We start from the raw sequence: 16,120 nt of genomic DNA, 5'->3' as shown, positions 1-16,120 counted from the left end.
GGCACAGCTGCCGCCGCCCCTCCCCCAACACATCCTGGAACGGACACTGGGACATGCATGACTGAGTGGGAGAGGAAATAGAGAACGGAACAGAGTGAGTGGCGCCGGCGGAGAGAGTGCACGATTCAGGGACACTAATTGAGAGACTGAGTAAGCCAGTGTCTCTTGGCGCCTCCCCGGAGCTCCAGCGGGCGGGAAGCAGCCATTTTGTTTGTTTACATTCGGGCTTAAAGGAGAACTATCTTTGCCTCCACACTAACCTTCGGAGGCGGAGCCCAAAGGTGGAGCTGAGGGTGCTCGAGGGAGGGCAGCCTGAAGCCCTGAGACCCGACTACTCAAGTTACTGAATAGCGCCTCCTGGTGGGGAAAAAGCACAGGATCCAGAGCTGCAGTGGGCAGAGAGCAGCCATCCTGTCTGTTTACCTGCGGGCTGTGTAGAGCAGCCTGGTTACACAGGATATTGGTAGAGACTCATAGCAGCCTATAGTAGAGGGAAATCAACCCGAAAAATCACCCAGACGGAATGCCAAAAAACAAAACCAAAAACCAAAAAAACATAGAAGATAATATAAATTTGCCAATGGAGCAGGCTAAACCAACCATAACAGAGGCAGAAGAAGAAGAAGTTGAAAACATGCCAGAAAAAGAATTCAGAAAATTAATAATCAGAATACTTAGAAATAATGAGAAACAGTGTCAAGAGCTGAATGAAAAACAAGCCCAAGGATTAGAGATCTTAAAGAGAAGCCAAAATGAGATACTAGAACTGAAAAACTCAATTGACCATATAAAAAACACCGTGGAATCCCTCGGAAATCGAACAGATGAAATAGAAGACCGAATATCAGAATTCGAAGACAAACTTCCAGAAATAATACAGTCAGTTCAATCGCAGCAAGAAGAAATTAAAAAATTAAAAAACACGGTCGGAGACCTACAAGATTCAATCAAACGGTGTAATGTTCGGATAATAGGAGTCCCTGAGGGGGTGGAAAGAGAGAATGGATTAGACGGTGTCTTCAACGAAATAATATCAGAAAACTTTAAACAAAGGCAGCTGGATAACAACACACAAATACAACAGATAACCAGGACCCCGAACAGAGTAGACCAGAAGAGAAATTCACCACGACACATTGTGGCAACACTCAGTTCAGTGACACACAAAGAACGAATCCTAAAATGTGCCAGAGAAAAGCGACAAATCACATTCAGGGGTAAGTCAATCAGACTCACCCCAGACTTCTCATCGCAAACACTACAGGCAAGGAGACAATGGCATGATATATTCCAATTTTTAAAAGACAAACAATGCCAACCTAGAATACTATATCCTGCAAAGCTATCATTTGTGAATGAAGGGGAAATAAAGATCTTCCATGACAAACAGAAACTGAAAGAATTTGTATCCACGCGTCCAACCCTACAACACTTGCTCAAAGACGTGCTGCACACAGAAATACAAAAACAAGAACTTCACTGCAAAAAAAAGCGAATGTAGAGTAACCCACAAACAAAGTTCAAAATACATAAACAGCTCGTTTCAGGAAACATGAAGGGAAAAAGACAGTACTTAACAGTAATCACATTGAATGTGAATGGTCTTAATTCCACGACAAAGAGGCACAGACTAGCGGATTGGATAAAACAAGAGGATCCAACTATATGCTGCCTTCAGGAGACACACCTCATCAGCAAAGATGCACGCAGACTGAAAGTGAAAGGATGGAAAAAGATACTCCAAGCTAATGGAAATCAAATAAGAGCTGGTGTGGCCATCCTAATATCAGACAAAATAGACTTTAACATAAAAACTATTAAAAGAGACAGAGAAGGGCACTATATAATGATTAAAGGATCTATCCAACAGGAAGACATTACTATTATAAATGTATACACACCTAATTACAGGGCGCCTGGCTACCTGAAAGAATTACTAAAGGATTTAAAGGGAGATATAGACTCAAATACAATAGTAACAGGGGACTTCAACACCCCACTCTCACCAATGGACAGATCAACCAGACAGAAATTCAACAAGGAAACAACTGAGCTAATTGACGCCATAGACCAAATAGACCTAATAGATATCTTCAGAACCCTCCACCCCACAGACACAGAGTTCATGTATTTCTCCCCAGTACATGGAACATTCTCTAGGATTGACCATATACTAGGCCATAAAGGGAGCCTCAACAAGTTCAAAAAAATTGAAACTATACCATGCAGCTTCTCAGACCATAGTGCAGTGAAACTTGAAATCAACAACCCAAGAATCTCTACACCATATGCAAATATATGGAGAATGGACAACATGATCCTAAATGAACAGTGGGTCACCGAAGAAATTAAAAGAGAAATCAAAAGATTTCTAGAAACAAATGAAAATGATAACACAACCTATCAAAACTTGTGGGACACAGCAAAAGCAGTGCTAAGAGGAAAGTTTATAGCAATTAGTGCCTACATCAAGAAGCTGGAAAGGAACCAAACAAATGAACTCTCCATGCACCTCAAGGAACTAGAAAAACAGCAGCAAATCAAGCCCAAAACCAAAAGGAGGAAAGAAATACTAAAGATCAGAGAAGAAATAAACAGAATTGAAACCAAAAAAAAACAATACAAAAGATCAACAAAACCAGGAGCTGGTTCTTTGAAAAAATAAACAAAATTGACACACCATTGGCCCAACTAAGCAAAAAAAGGAGAGAGAAGACCCAAATCTGTAAAATCAAAGATAGTAATGGAAATGTAACAACTGACACAATAGAAATAAAAAGAATCATCAGAAACTACTACAAAGAGATGTATGCTAACAAATTGGGGAACCTGGAAGAAATGGATAGATTCCTGGACAAATGCAACCTTCCTAAACTGAGCCGTGAAGATATAGAGAATCTAAACAGACCCATAACCATGGAAGAAATTGAATCAGTAATAAACGCACTACCGAAAAAGAAGAGCCCAGGACCGGATGGCTTCACTGCCGAATTTTACCAGGCATTTAGAGAACAACTAACCCCAGTTCTTCTCAAATTATTCCAAACGATTGAAAGAGAGGGAATCCTCCCAAATTCCTTCTATGAAGCCAATATCACCTTAATTCCTAAGCCCGGAAAAGACACAGCAGAGAAAGAAAACTACAGACCTATCTCCCTGATGAACATAGATGCAAAAATACTCAATAAAATTCTGGCAAACCGAATCCAACTACACATCAGAAAGATCATTCACCCGGACCAAGTGGGATTTATCCCTGGTATGCAGGGATGGTTCAATATTCGAAAGTCAATCAACGTAATCCAGCACATTAACAAATTGAGAAACAAAAATCATATGGTTATCTCAATAGATGCAGAGAAAGCATTTGACAAAATACAACACCCCTTCATGATGAAAACCCTAAGCAAATTGGGGTTAGAAGGAACATTCCTCAACACAATTAAGGCAATCTATGATAAACCAAAGGCCAGCATCATATTGAATGGGGAAAAGTTGGAGGCATTTCCATTGAGAACTGGCACCAGACAGGGATGCCCACTCTCACCATTGCTATTCAATATAGTCCTAGAAGTCTTAGCCAGAGCCATCAGGCAAGAAAAAGAAATTAAAGGGATACAAATGGGAAAGGAGGAAGTCAAACTATCCCTGTTTGCAGATGACATGATACTATATATAGAGGACCCAATAAACTCCTATAAGAGGCTACTGAAACTCATAGAAGAGTTTGGTAAAGTAGCAGGATACAAAGTCAACGCTCAGAAATCAACAGCCTTTGTATACACAGACAATGCCAGGGCCGAGGAAGAACTACTAAGATCAATCCCATTCACAATAGCCACAAAAACAATAAAGTACCTTGGAATAAATTTAACCAAGGAGGTCAAAGACCTCTATGATGAAAATTACAAAACACTAAAGAAAGAAATAGAAGACGACACAAAAAAATGGAAAAACCTGCCATGCTCATGGATTGGAAGAATCAATATCATCAAAATGTCCATTCTCCCAAAAGCAATTTACAAGTTCAATGCAATACCAATCAAAATACCAAAGTCATTCTTCAAAGACTTAGAAAAAACGATGCTGAAATTCATATGGAGAAACAGGAGACCCAGAATAGCTAAAGCAATCCTTTACAATAAAAACAAGGCCGGAGGCATCACAATTCCAGACTTCAAAGCATACTACAGGGCAGTTATAATCAAAACAGCCTGGTACTGGTACAAAAACAGATGGATAGACCAATGGAACAGAATAGAATCACCGGAGATCAATCCAAACATCTATAACCAACTCATATTTGACAAAGGACCTAAAACCAACCTCTGGAACAAGGACAGCCTCTTCAACAAATGGTGCTGGGAAAACTGGATGTCCACATGCCGCAGTATGAAGCAAGACCCCTACCTTACACCTTATACAAAAATCCACTCAACATGGATCAAAGAACTAGAGTTGCGCCACGACACCATGAAACTAATTGAGAGCATAGGGGAAACCCTTCAAGATATCGGAATAGGCGAAGAATTCCTGGAGAAGACCCCACAGGCACGGGTAATCAAAGATAAAATAAACAAATGGGATTACCTAAAATTGAAGAGTTTCTTAACAGCAAAGGAAACAGTCAGGAAAGCGAAGAGGCAACCAACAGAATGGGAGACGTTATTCACAAACTACACAACAGATAAAGGATTAACAACTAGAATCTACACAATGATCAAAAAACACCACAGAATCAAAACAAACAACCCAATAAAAAATGGGCCAAGGACCTTAACAGGCATTTTTCAAAAGAGGAAATCCAAATGGCCAACAGGCACATGAAAAAATGCTCAGGATCCCTAGCCATCAGGGAAATGCAGATCAAAACCACAATGAGATACCACCTCACTCCGGTTAGATTGGTTTACATACAGAAATCAACCAACAACAGATGCTGGCGAGGATGTGGAGAAAAGGGGACACTAATCCACTGTTGGTGGGAATGCAAGCTGGTAAAGCCACTATGGAAGACAGTCTGGAGAGTCCTCAGAAACCTGAACATAGCACTACCACAGGACCCAGCCATCCCACTCCTTGGAATATACCCAAATGGAATTAAAGGGGTGAAAAAAGCCATTTGCACCTCAATATTTGTTGCAGCTCAATTCACAATAGCTAAGACATGGAATCAACCTAAATGTCCATCAACGGATGACTGGATAAAGAAACTATGGGATATGTACTCTATGGAACACTATACAGCAGTAAAAAACAACTCAATCCGGGCATTCACAACAAAATGGAGGAAGCTGGAAAACATCATGCTGAGTGAAATAAGCCAGTCCAAAAGGGATAAATATCACATGTTCTCCCTGATCGATGGCAACTAAACGAGCACCTAAAATGATACCCATTGAAGTGAAATGGACACTATGAGAGACAATGACATGAGCAGCCCTTGTCTAGACTGTTGAGGAAAAACTTACTATTTTGTTCCTTTAGTATTTTTGTTGTTGTTGTTGATGCTCGGTATGCTCTACACAAGACCACTGGTTGAACTCTGCAATCAATGCACAACCATTGTTAAGCGTTTAAAAATTAATAGGAAATTGATCTCTGTGGAACATGGGAGTGGGAATAAGAGAGGGAGGAGATATATAGGACGGCACATACTCAATCAGACCTACCTCCAATGGTGGAACTGGAAATGTGCCAGGGGATTTCAACTCAATCTTACCAAGGAGGCAGGTACCAATGCCAGCACACTTGGTAAAGAGACAAATATAAATACACAGCTGATCCAAAAGATAGGGTAAGTGTCGAAGAGATTACGCAAATAAGACCAGTGTAAGCAAATAATGAAAGATAGAATCAAAAGGGTTGAGAATGATCCTGCGGGAGAAGCAGGTCACACAGCAGACTCATAGAATGGCAAATGCCCAAAACAGCACTCCTGCCTCAGAATCAACCCTTGGGACATTCGGATCTGACTAAAAGGTCCATGAGAGTCTCGCAGGCATGGAAAGCCATGACACGGTGGCAAAAAACAATCTAAATGAAGGATCCTGGTGAACAACACTCCAGCAGAAGGATCAGGCCATCAAGGAGAGAGGCACCTTTCTCTGAAGGGAGGAAGGAACCTCCACTGTGATATGGCCTTGACTAAACAAATTCAGAGTTGGTGAACTCAAGGGGCCTCCATAGCCTAGACAGCTCATAGCAAGAGTCTCGGGTGATTGCTGACGTCATAAATAAGAGTGCCAATTGTTAAATCAACAACAGGAGTCACTGGGTTCATGCTCCCCTCGCAGGATCTCTGTCCTTAATATGTTTATCTATGAAACTCAAAAACAACACTACTAGTCAAACAATACCCTATACCTGGTTCGGTTGTGTGAGTCCAGCCTGTTGAAATCCCTGCTTAGTATATACTAAATTGATCTTCGGTATATGAAGGTAACCGAAAATGAAACGTGATGAAGGGGGGAGAGGGGAGAGGAAGTGGGTGAGGGGAGGGCCACGGGAGGGAGGGAGGTCGGGGGGAAGCCACAACAATGCAAAAGATGCATTTTATATTCTACTTAAAACTATTGGTTGAGCTCTGTAATTAATACACAATTACTCTTAGGTGTTTAATTAATGCTATAACTAGTACTCAAATAGTATTTTACACTTTATGTTTCTGTGTGGGAGCAAAATGTGGTAATCTTTACTTAACATACACTAAATTGATCTTCTGTATATAAAGATAATTGAAAATTAATTGTGATGTGAAGGGGAAGGGAAGAGGGAGTGGGAGAGGGGAGCGTTGTGGATGGGAGGGAAGACACGGGGGTGGGGAGGCTATTGTGGTCCATAAGCTGTACTTTGGAAATTTATGCTCATTAAATAAATTTAAAAAAAAAAGGACGAAGAAAGAAAAAAAATACCTTATTCCTTTGTTTTCTTCGTAAGTGTTTTATATTAGAGTGGGTGGGGTTGGGGGTGAGGATGGAGGTATTGGTGGTTTTCTCAACAGTGTCACCATTTGGTTAACACTTGTGTGGCACAGACCAGGTTTCACTGTGTGTAACTGCTGCTGTCTTAATGGCCCATTTTCAGGGTGTTCCATGTAGTGCCTGTAAATGTGGGCCGTTTGTCTAATGGCTACTTGGTAACAAGTCCTGGACTCAAAAGTCAGTGTTGGTATTGTTGGAGTCTGTGGGTTTTGTCTTTCAAAATCCCACTACCTAGGATTCTCAATCAAATTTTCATGTTAAGACCTTGAAATCATGTCAACAGCTTCAAAACATTCTCAGCCAATACACACTCCCCTGACAGAGCACAAAGAAAAAATGCTTTCAACTTAAGACTTGAAAATTATTTTTAATGTTTATTTTAAATTTAAAAACTCAAGAAGGCTTTGATTTAAAGTCTACTGAATAGACAGCCTGAGGGGCTGATAGTTTTTAAAATGAGCTTTGGCTTAAGATAACATTTAGAGCTTCGCATTCTTGTTCTTCAAATACTAATCAGCATTGCTCTACTTAAGCAATCTGGCTATAAAAGTATTTTTAAAATAAATTCCAAAACACTTTTTCTTTTATCAGTGCGATTTAAAACACACGAAAAGATAGAAAGCAGTTACTTGCTTTGTTTTATCAAAGATTGTTTGTGCCTGAATATGGGTTATTATTTTCTAAACTGTCACATTTTTTATAGCCTAAATTTAGTAGGTAAGTGTTCTTGCTTCTTCAAGGTTTGTGTGTTGAGCCACAAATATCTACTGATCCATGAATCTGTGTGTATGTGTGTAAATAAAATAAATAAATGCAAGATACACATCTCCACAGGAATCAGAGTAAGAATTGATAAAAACAACACACTGCAAAGAGAAGGGATATTTGATGTTTTCCCTCTGCTTCTTCTTTTCCTTCCTCCCAATGTTTCTCCCTCTTCCTCCTGCTCTTTCTCCTCATACCTTTCACCCTTAGCACTGGTCTTGCCCTGCCCAATGCAGCCTCTGCACCTTTCTGCTTGTAATTTGTCGCTAATCAGCTGTCACTGTCATCGCCATGATGAGAGGTTCATCTCTGGCTGAGGGTAATGGCCTTAAAAGTCACAGAGTCAATGTCAATGGGATCGCTCCAATTCAATCACTGAGCTGAATGAGGGATGGCACCTGCTGACATTAGCACTCATTTTGAGCTCAAGCATCTGGGCCCCAGTAAATAACCATCAGTGGGTGGGTCTGGGGGACAGGTCATTAGCCCCACGAAAAATAAATATCGCTTCCCTTGATGGCTGCAAGTAATTTAGCTCAGACGAGGAAATTTCACCCTAGATTAAGTATGATGAGCCAATATCAGTCAGAGGAGGCCAAACAGTGAGAGCTTGATGAGATAGAGGGAAATTTATATTCAGCTGGCTGCATGTGAGATGAGCTCAAAGAAACGACATACCCTTCCAGCCCATCTTCATGTGCACACTCAATGGTGGGCTTATCTCATTGCTTGCCTCTTCCTGTTTAATATTTTTTGGGGAGAGGAAACTTGATGTGGAGACAGCAGGCTAGGCAAGGGTGAGCAAAGAGAGCAGGGTACAAATTTTTCTCCACTTTGCCTTTGTGATTTTGTCCTCTGGAACACAATGCTCTAGCTTAGCTCTTTTGCCAGCACTTGGCGGATGGAAGGGATTCGTTGAGCCTGCAGGCTTTCAAGGGCAGACCACTTCTCCTCCTGAGAGAGTAGATCCAGCTTTAATTGTTTTGGAAGCCCTGGAGGCTCCTTTCCCACTTGTAAATGGGCTGGGAGAGGCAGGTAATGTAGGTTGGGTCCCTCTCTTTTGATTCCTGTGAAGCAAGTACCACCATCCTCAATTCACAAGAACATCTTTTTATTTGTCACACTGATGTGATCCATCAAATCCAGGAGGTTGTTAATAGAACGTCTTTATTAGAAGCACTTTAGCTCACTTTAGAATCATATTTTGTATCTGCCTAGGCCTGCCCTCGGTCCACCCTCTCCTTCATTGAACTACATATTTCTCAAAGCTGAGTGGATCAGCTTCCCAAGCACTCTCTTAAAATAGAAACTGAGGACAATATTACTTCTCTTGCTTCCTCCTTTGAAAACCCTTCGAAGAGGTTTCCATAGGGAATATTTCAGCCACTAAAATATTTTTATAAGTCATCTATACACCTGATAATTAGCCAAAAATTGTATAATGTATAAAAGTCAAGGATTTATTACCTGACTTCTATATCTGATTTTTTATCTTTATGATTCTGTGAATAATTTCATAACAGAGTAATGGGGCATAGCAGAAGCAGTCTTGGATGCTGCAAAGAATGCAGGCTGGTAGAGGAAAAGGAGTGTCTTGGGTGAAGGCACAGGATGCAAATGGAGAATTCACACCTGGGAGACAGGATCAGGGAAGACCTCTGAAATCTCTCATGTTTGTGACAGTTCAGTGAATATTTCTTGATTGAATTCTTAAAGATCTACTGTTATAACTAGATGCATCATGTAATAAACTCACAGGGTCTTCTTTTCTGTATTCAGAACAATGACCACAATTGTAAATATAGAGATATGCAAATTATTCTCAGTGAATGCTCAGTAATATTTGATGATTGACTATGGAACAACTATTTGATTTAAATCTCCCCTTCTATGTTACAAATTCCATAGGGACATGGAATGAGTCCATGCCTTTGATATATTCTTGGTGCCTTGCTTAGAGGGCTTGGCACACAATAGGTGCTCAATAAATACAAGAATTTGGCAACTGAAAAGTAAAATTAAAAAAAAAAACATGTTTGGAGCACTCCTAATACGTCAAACACTATTTGAGTGTTTAAAGGCATATGAAAAAGGAAATTTATACTTGGTAGAAGAAAAAATATACCCACATATTAGAAAGTTAAAGAAAGCATATGCCAAATATATTTCCATTTTCTGTGATAGAATCTGATGTTGCATTTGTGTTTACCAAAATGAAATAAGAATTAAAGAAGGGAATATCATTGTAAGGTAAGGCTCTGACAGAAATAAATGTATCCTTTGAATCTACGGAAATGTGAGTACAATGGCTTTTTTTTTTAAAAAAAAGATCTATTTATTTACTTGAAAAGCAGAGTTACAGACAGAGAGGTAGAGACAGAGAGAGAGAGAGAGATCTTCCATCCACTGATTCACTCCCTAAATGGACGTAACAGCCGGAGCTGAGTGGATCCGAAGCCAGGAGCTAGGAGCTTCTGCCTGGGCCATCTTTCACTGCTATTGCAGGCCATTAGCAGAGAGCTGTATCAGAAGAGGAGCAGCTGGGATTTGAATCTGTGCCTGTATGAAATGCCAGCACCTCAGAATGAGGCTTAGCCCACTATGCCACAGCACTGGCCCTACAATGGTTTTATATTTGGTTATTACTAGAGAAATGTCACATGATATATTCCTGCTGAACATACACAATAGTTAATGCTCTTCTGCCCCTTTAATTAGTTGCCTTTGTTTCAAAGTCAGTTGAGATTCACAATTTTGTGATACACATTGAGAACTTTATCCGTTGTATAGATAAGAGTGGCAGAGGAGTTTAAGAGACTTGGTCAACATATCAGACAGAGTTGGAAATAATCCCAAGTCTTCACCCATTAAGCAGATAACGGAATAAAGGACAGTAAAAGTATTAAATCAAGGGCTGGTACTGTGGCATAGCAGGTAAAGCCGCTGCCTGCAGTGCTGGCATTCCATATGGGCACTGGTTCAAGTCCCGGCTGCCCCATTTTCTATCGAGTTCTCTGCTATGGCCTGGGAAAGCAGTAGAAGATGGCCCAAGTCCTTGGGCCCCTGCACCTGCATGGGAGACCCAGAAGAAGCCCCTGGCTCCTGACTCAGGAACGGCACAGCTCTGCTTGTTGCAGCCAACTGGGGTACGAACCAGTGGATGGAAGACCTCTCTCTCTCTCTGCTTCTCCTCTCTCTGTGTAACTCTTTCAAATAAATAAGTAAATCTTTAAAAAAAGTATTAAATCAGATTTTTACTTTATCTACCCAATACAAGATTATAATTGTCATTAAAAGTCCCCTCATGGATAGAAATACAGTAACAAACTTATAATTTTCTTATTATAGATTTTATTATAAATATAATTTTATGTACCCATTAATAAAAAGAAAAACCTAATCTGCCCATACTTCCTGGAGCCACAGTGGATGACATTTTCTGATGTTACTTTAAGAAACTATTGCTGGCTGGCGCCGTGGCTCACTGGGCTAATCCTCCGCCTTGCGGCGCCGGCACACCAGGTTCTAGTCCTGGTCGGGGTGCCGGATTCTGTCCCGGTTGCCCCTCTTCCAGGCCAGCCCTCTGCTGTGGCCAGGGAGTGCAGTGGAGGATGGCCCAAGTACTTGGGCCCTGCACCCCTTGGGAGACCAGGATAAGTACCTGGCTCCTGCCATCGGATCAGCGCGGTGGAGGGTGAACCAGCGGCAAAGGAAGACCTTTCTCTCTCTCTCTCTCTCACTGTCCACTCTGCCTGTCAAAAAAAAAAAAAAAAAAAAAAGAAAAAGAAAAAAAAAAAGAAACTATTGCTGATGGAGTGAGCAGTTGGCCTAGAGATTAAGAGATTAAGACACCTGTGTTTCACATCAGATTGCCTGAGTTTGGTACCTGGCTCCTCTGACTCCAGCTTCCTGTTAGTGCTGGTCTTTGTGGGCAGCAATTATGGCTCAAGTGATTAGGTTCATGCACCCATGAGATAGGCCTGAATTGAATTTCTGGCTCCTGGTTTTGCTCCCAGTTTGGGGCTGTTGCGGGCACTTGGGTATTACAGCAGTGTATGAGAGCTTTCTGTCTTTCTGTTTCTCTCACTGACTCAAGCAAGAAAGCAAGCAAGGAAGGAAGGAAGGAAGGAAGGAGGAAGGAAGGAAGGAAGGAAGGAAGGAAGGAAAGAAGGAAAGAAGGAAAGAAGGAAAGAAGGAAGGAAGGAAGGAAGGAAGGAAGGAAGGAAAGAAAGAGAGAGAGAAAGAAAATTGGAAATTTAGCTGAAAAAGTAGAAGTCATTATATTTTGAGTTTGAAAGATCAATCAGTGATTTATTGTAATTTTGAGCTGTATGAAACAACACTATAGGGAAAGAGATGGACACCTTTTCTTCAGTCTTAGATAATAAGATCTTTCTGATTTCCTTCCCATTGAGAAAATGTATATGCTGTTTCCACAGCTTAAAGATAAAGGATAGAGGCTGGCGCTGCGTCTCGCTAGGCTAATCCTCCTCCTGCGGCGCCAGCACCCTGGGTTCTAGTCCTGGTCGGGGTGCTGGATTCTGTCCCGGTTGCCCCTCTTCCAGTCCAGCTCTCTGTTGTGGCCCAGGAAGGCAGTGGAGGGTGGCCCAAGTACTTGGACCCTATACCCGCATGGGAAACCAGGAGGAAGCCCCTGGCTCCTAGCTTCGGATCGTCGTGGCACGCCGGCGGTAGCGGCCATTTGGGGGGTGAACCAATGGAAGGAAGACCTTTCTCTCTGTCTCTCTCTAACTCTGCCTCTCTCTCTCAAAAAAAAAAAAAAAAAAAAAGATAAAGAATAGAATGAAATATCCCTATACTTCTTAGAGCTTAGGAAAATGTGGCTACCGCTGAAATTTTTAGGAATTTTGTATCTGCAGTGCTCCTTGGGATTCTTTTAAATTCTCGTTCTGGAACTTAGGGTATGTCACTCTTATTTCTGGTTACTCACTATTGAAAGAGGAGTAATATTTGACCTAGATAATTGTTTGCAAGTGTAAATAGGTCACATTCCATGATAACTTGAGGTCTATGGATAATTTATATGTTAAAATATTCCATTTTTTTTCTCCTAGCATGAATGTCTGAGAATTCTTAGTTTAGTGAGTTTAAAAATAATCATTACAGGCTGGCGCCGTGGCTCAATAGGCTAATCCTCTGCCTTGCAGCGCCGGCACCCCAGGTTCTAGTCCCGGTCGGGGCGCTGGATTCTGTCCCGGTTGCCCCTCTTCTAGGTCAGCTCTCTGCTGTGGCCCGGAAAGGCTGTGGAGGATGGCCCAAGTGCTTGGTCCCTGCACCCGCATGGGAGACCAGGATAAGCACTTGGCTCCTGCCTTCGGATCGGTGCGGTGCGCTAGCCACAGCGCGCCGGCCACGGCGGCCATTGGAGGGTGAACCAATGGCAAAGGAAGACCTTTCTCTCTGTCTCTCTCTCTCTCTCACTGTCCACTCTGCCTGTCCAAAAAAAAAATAATAATAATCATTACATTTTTGTGACTCAATAGTTGTAAGCATGCGCGCACACACACACACACACTCAAATACAACAGCAGTTTGTCCTTCAGACTTTATATAACAGAGTTCATTACTGAAGTGGTTAAGCTGCTACATGGGATGCTCACAACACATATCAGAGTGCCTGGGTTCAAGTCTTGGCTCTGCTCCTGGTTACAGTTTCTTGATAATGCTCACCAGTGGAAGCAAAGGGTAATAACTCTCCCCATGTGGGAGACCCAGACTGAATTTCTGACTCCTGGCTTTGGTCTCGCCCAGCTCTGGTTGTGGCAGGAATTTGGGGAGTGAGCCAGTGGATAGGATGTCTGTCTATCTGTCATCGTGTCTCTCTTAAAAATTTTTTCAGAGCTTAAATGCTTTATCCTTAGTTAATTGGGCAATATCACTGTTGTATATTGATATGGGGAAAGACCCTGACAATACTGAAATAAACCCCAGATAACTTGATTAGTTATCAGTTTTAGTGGCAAATATGTTTCCTGAAAGTTATATTTAAAATGTTTTTCAAGTTGAACCCTATAATAAATCTGTTGGTGTAATTTTCTTTTAAAAATGATCTCTCACAGCCAATTTAAAATACATAATTTTAAAGGGCATATCCTCCAATCCATTTTTTTTGGAACTACTATTTCTATTTATTCTGGGATTCTTCCAGTGGGACAGCCTTTAAATGTGATGATATGACATAGAGGTAGCATTAATACAAGCTTCATCAGCAGGATAGTGTTAGTAATGCATTATGGTAGCAATCTTATTGTAAGTTTTTAAAATGAGATTTGTGGATTGTGGACTCTAAAAGTCTTTATCACCAGGAAAAAGGTTAGATTTTAAAATTTTTATATTTTTCCCATTGCTCTTTTTATTTTCCTTATTTGCAGTGTCCCTCCTACCCTATATTAGCTGGCATCTATTATGGTTTGATATCTATGTGCAGTATTTGTGTGTGAGAAACTAATGAACAAATAGTTGACAAAGTCCCCGTGAAAAAGTGGTTGATGATGGTTTATTTGCCATTACACAGGTGTTGTGTGCATTCTACCAACTGACATTTTGAACTTCTCCCCTAATACAGCTTGCTTTCTCTCATCTAAGAAACAGATCAAAGGAAGGCATTCCTAATTAAGCCTAGTAAGGTCCCATACCTCCTAATTATAGGCTGACTTACTGTGTCTAAGTGTGATAGACATTTTGTTAGCAAATTGCTTTGAACTCTCAAGTATGGCCAATAAACCAAATGGGAAAATATTAGACTTACTAGTGAAAATGTTCAGTGTGTTAAATTTTACTACTGAATGGTTCATAGTAATATTTTAGAATTACTTACTTTTTTTTTAACTTTTCCTTTTTAAAAGAGGTTTTGTCAATAACAAGAATAGGAATTAAAAGAGAGATAGGATGGAAAACAACAAACAATTGCTGTCAATAAAAGGACTTATAATAATTTACATGAATATTATAGGAGCGAATTCAGATTTGTAGTGATGAAATGTTGTGGGAGGAGACTGATGACATAAACAAGAACCACATAAATTTTACCAAATTGTATAATCAGAAATAGTTGTAAAAAAGAGGCTTGGATACTGAGTTTGTATTAGTTAGAAAAGAGCACTGTTTTACTCTTGAAACACTTCATTCTATTGCATTCTCTTTTTTTTTCCATAAATTTTTTTTAACTTTTATTTAATGAATATAAATTTCCAAAGTACGACTTATGGATTACAATGGCTTCCCCCCCATACCGTCCCTCCCACCCACAACCCTCCCCTTTCCCACTCCCTCTCCCCTTCCATTCATTCTTATTCTGCTTGAATTTTATGTTGATCCTGAGCCAAATAATTTAGATTTACATCCATATAATCTGGATATAATGGCAGAATATGAAATTCTGGAAGGTAGCACTCATAAATAAACTACCTTCCAGTTTTTTTCATTTTTAGGTATTTTACAGAATCTTGCATGTAGTTGATTCAGTATATAACAGGTGTTGTTTAGCTTTCTTGCACAATGTATCTTTTTTCTTACCTTCCATTTTCATGATTTTTTTGGGTTGCAGTGATTATATTGGGATCAAGGCTGGAAGGTATCGTCCACTCTAAACATCTTTGGTTAGCTGATATTGCAATGAACCTGTGAGAGGTGTTCTTAGGAGGGATGCTGTAATATAAATGATGTCTCCATTTCATATAACTTCTTGAATACAGATTTCTTAGTCTCAATACTTGAAACTTAGCCAATATTTATTAAATATGTATTCCTTCTTTTTCTGTTCTTCATAGTTTACAAGGCAGTAAACCCTTATGGCTTACAAGGAATGTTGAGGCAGTATAGCTCCTCATAGTTTTAAATGATTTTCGCAGATGAATTGGGTTATATGTATGCATAGGTGAATAAAACACTCTCTATTCTCAATACATTTGTAATCAAGTTGAAATGACAAACATAAATATGTGACTTATTACTCCATTGTGAAAGTTAAAAATAACTCCAGGTAGAGATTAAAAAAAAATGAAAGTATATATTAAATTTGACCCTTGCATACACAAATCATGAAATTGTTTTTAGACATTTGGAAAATGTTATCCAGAGTGCATTTTATTTTAAAATTTCTACATCAGATTCTAATGGCGTAATAATATCTAAAATTTGGAAAACATAGTAATTTTAAGCAGCTTTTAAATCTTCAATGCTATCTTCATTAATTTGATAATCTTCTGAGATTCTTTTTCATCTACTGAGATTTGATTACAATTGCTACACATCAAAAAGAGATATGGAGTCACACTATATTAGATTCTGTAAGAAATATGAAGATAATTTAATCTAATACCTTTATTTTAAGAATGAAAGTGAGGCCAAGG

Source organism: Oryctolagus cuniculus, chromosome 8 (genome assembly GCF_964237555.1).
Source record: "Oryctolagus cuniculus chromosome 8, mOryCun1.1, whole genome shotgun sequence".
NCBI classification, from domain to species: domain Eukaryota; kingdom Metazoa; phylum Chordata; class Mammalia; order Lagomorpha; family Leporidae; genus Oryctolagus; species Oryctolagus cuniculus.
This window is presented reverse-complemented; position numbering follows the sequence as displayed.